A 3,830-nucleotide genomic window follows, 5' to 3' on the forward strand; every position below is an offset into this window, starting at 1 on the left:
ATATTCCGTAAATGATAAAAACAGTTTCGGACTAGCTGCTTAGAATGCTGCTCGAGCGACATCGAGCTGTCAAATAAGACACCGAGATTTCTAAGGCTTGATTTTACGTAAGGGTCTAAGAAGCTGATATGCTGTCTAATTTCTGGGACCATATGGTCTGGAGCAATAATTAGAGTTTCTGTTTTATCAGAGTAAGTACAATTTTATATGATAAAAAATATGTTTACAAATGCTGATTGTGCTTACAGGATAGTAACTTAGTCTGAAATGTTTAATATAGCAACTCTAGATTAAATATATAGATGAACACATTTGGCTCACTATTTGGCAAGAAACCGGTCAGTTTTTTTTCTTTTTCTCACCCTTAACTAATGCATAATAAACCATTAATAATGGTTTATAAAGCATTTACAGATTAATTAATAATATAGCTATAAACTATTTATTAGCATCTATAAGGGGAGACTTATTGTAAAGTGGTACCCAACCATGTTATAACCAACCATGTTACAACCATGTTATAACCAACCATGTTACAACCATGTTATAACAAACCATGTTACAACCATGTTATAACCAACCATGTTATAACAACCATGTTATAACCATGTTATAACCAACCATGTTACAACCATGTTATAACCAACCATGTTATAACCATGTTATAACCATGTTATAACCAACCATGTTATAACTAGTGTTGGGTAAGTTACTTTAAATTTTTAACTTCGTTATATTACTAGTTACTTCTATCAAAAGTAACTCAGTTACTTCAAGTTACTCGTTACTTTCAGAGTAACTAGTTACTAGGGAAAGTAACTTTGGTTTTACTCAGAATTTTCTTGTTAGGTGGTTCAAGGTTGGTGGTTCAAGCCCACAAAGGGACGATATCACTGTTATTGCCAGGTGCTGCACAAACGTGCAGTGCAACTGTTATGTTGGTTATAACCAAGCATGTAATAACCATGTTATAATCAACCATGCTATAACCAATCATGTCATAACCAACCATGTCATAACCAACCATCTTATAACCATCTTATAACCAATCATGTCATAACCAACCATGTTATAACCAACCATGTTTGAACCAACCATGTTTGAACCAATCATGTTATAACCAACCATGTTATAACCATGTTATAACCAACCATGTTATAACCATGTTATAACCAACCATATAACCATGTTATAACCAACAATGTTACCACCATGTTATAAACAACCATGTTATAACCATGTTATAACCAACCATGTTATAACCAACCATGTTACCACCATGTTATAACCAACCATATAACCATGTTATAACCAACAATGTTACCACCATGTTATAACCAACCATGTTATAACCATGTTATAACCAACAATGTTATAACCAACCATGTTATAACCAGGACGGCCGTTTGATGAACGCAGTCAACCGTTTTATTAAGGGTGATATGCATCTTTGGGGTTGTGTTGTTCTTCAGCAACTGCATACTTACTCTCAAGTTCATTACCTACAAGTCACATATTTTAATTAATCAAGGCAGTATGGAGAGGAAGTACCAGAGCACCTCAATCCAGCCACCCGGTCCTCTGTCGACGCCCCTGCTCTGCTTTACTCAGTCTCTGTTGCACAATCGTTTACCCCACAACCAAAAAGACCGTAACACCCTCCCCCAGTCCCCCGTCCAGTCTCGACACCTGTGGGTTGCGCATTGTCAGTCTCTGTGGCGCAATCGGTTAGCGCGTTCGGCTGTTAACCGAAAGGTTGGTGGTTCAAGCCCACCCAGGGACGATATCACTGTTATTGCCAGGTATTGCAGAACGCTTCACAAACGTGCAGTACAATTGTTATGACCGCTACGTTGGTTATACCATGTTACAACCAACCATGTTATTGCCAACCACGTTATAACCATGATATAACCAATCATGCTATAACCAACCATGTTATAACCAACTATGTTATAGCCATGTTATAACCAACTATGTTATAGCCATGTTATAACCAACCATGTTATAACATTATATAACCAACCATGTTACAACATGTTATAATCAACCATGTTATAACCAACCATGTTATAACCAGTGTTGGGTAAGTTACTTTAAAATTTTAACTTAGTTACATTACTAGTTACTTCTATCAAAAGTAACTCAGTTACTTCAAGTTACTCGTTACTTTCAGAGTAACTAGTTACTAGGGAAAGTAACTTTGGTTTTACTCAGAATTCTCTTGTTAGGTGGTTCAAGGTTGGTGGTTCAAGCCCACCCAGGGACGATATCACTGTTATTGCCAGGTAATGCAGAATGCTGCACAAACGTGCAGTGCAAGTGTTATGTTGGTTATAACTAGGGCTGTCAAATGATTACAATTTTTAATCAGATTAATCACAGCCTAAAAATTAATTAATCATGAATAATCGCAACTCGAAATATGACCAAAATGTGTGCAAACATACGGACAGATAGCGGATTTTTACACACTTGTTAGTGTTATTTAATGCTAAGACCACGCTGAGTGGCCTGCTTTCACTCAGCGTGGTCTGACGTAGGCTGGGTGTTGTGCTGGAAGCGAATTAATCACAGCCTAAAAATTGATTAATCGCAACTCGAAATATATGTGTATATGTGTATATATGTGTAAAAATCGGGACAGATAGTGGTTTTTAACACACTTGTTTGTTTTATTTATTATTAATTGTGAGTACAAGCAGTACAAGCAGAACAGGGCTTCAAATAATTGTGAGGGATTTTTACTGAATGTTTTCCACCCGTTTAAATCTAGCACATTGTTTTATCCATATACATCTTCAAGTTCACAGAACATAGGCCTAATTCAACAGGCAAAATAGAAAAAAATTCCAATCATCCTTTTGGGTAAGGTAGATTAGTGCAAAAAAATATGAACAACAGTGAAAAGTATTGTTTAAATCACATTCAACCATAGAACAAGCTCTAAACACACGGTCCTCTGGTCTACTCATCCTTCAGCCAGTTGCTGAGACAAACCAACTTGTCCACGTTCTCTGAGTGCAGAGCAGACCTCTTCTTGTTCACAATGTGCCCTGCTACAGAGAACAGCCTCTCACAGGGCACTGTGGAGGCAGGAGTGGCCAGGTATCTGCGAGCAAGGCGGGCCAGCTGGCTGTGGGCTCCTGCATGAGCTGCCCACCACTGTAAGGGACAGTCCTCTAAGGCAGTGCAGGGCTCTGCTCTGTAGCGCTGTATGGCTCTGTCATGCTGTACCTCCTCCTCTGACTCAGAGTCAGAGTCCATCTGCAGCAGGCTCAGCCTCTTCTTGGCTGGACCTTCTTCTGCAGTGCGTGATCTTCTAGGAGAGTCTTCATGCAGCATGCCTGCCAGTGTGGTCCACACTGCTTCTCTGTCAGTCTTGGGCACACTGCGTAGGTCTTTAAAACGTGGGTCCAGTGCAGTTGCGATCTGGAGCCATGCATAGTTGGTATGTTCCTGGCGGGAAGCAAGGTCTTCCTTAAACTTCTCTTTAAACCTCATCACATATGCAGGGTCCTCATCAGTTACTTCCATGACACGGCGCAGGTGGCAGAAGGCTGGTAGAACTACACAGCAGGAGACGTAGGCCTCTCCTCCCAGCAGTTCAGTCACATATCTGCAGTGGAATACACACACACACAGATAAGACAGCAAATTAAAAAAAGCTTTTTAATACTAGGTAATATTAATAAAATATTTGATTTCATTAATTTTTTAAATAAGACATTTTCATAATAACAAAACTGATTTAAGATGTATGTTTGATACATTTAATCTAAACCTACAATTATGGTCACAATGACAGGCTCACCTGCAGGGCTCTAGAA

At 38.9% G+C, this 3,830-nt stretch overlaps 1 non-coding gene across 1 annotated transcript; it reads left to right on the forward strand.

Moving 5' to 3' along the window:
• The first annotated feature begins 1,709 nt into the window (after positions 1-1,709).
• trnan-guu (transfer RNA asparagine (anticodon GUU)) lies at positions 1,710-1,783 on the forward strand. The gene has a single exon. It is a non-coding gene; the product is annotated as a tRNA-Asn (tRNA).
• Positions 1,784-3,830: the final 2,047 nt, after the last annotated feature.

This window comes from Maylandia zebra, linkage group LG3 (genome assembly GCF_041146795.1).
Source record: "Maylandia zebra isolate NMK-2024a linkage group LG3, Mzebra_GT3a, whole genome shotgun sequence".
Lineage (NCBI taxonomy): Eukaryota > Metazoa > Chordata > Actinopteri > Cichliformes > Cichlidae > Maylandia > Maylandia zebra.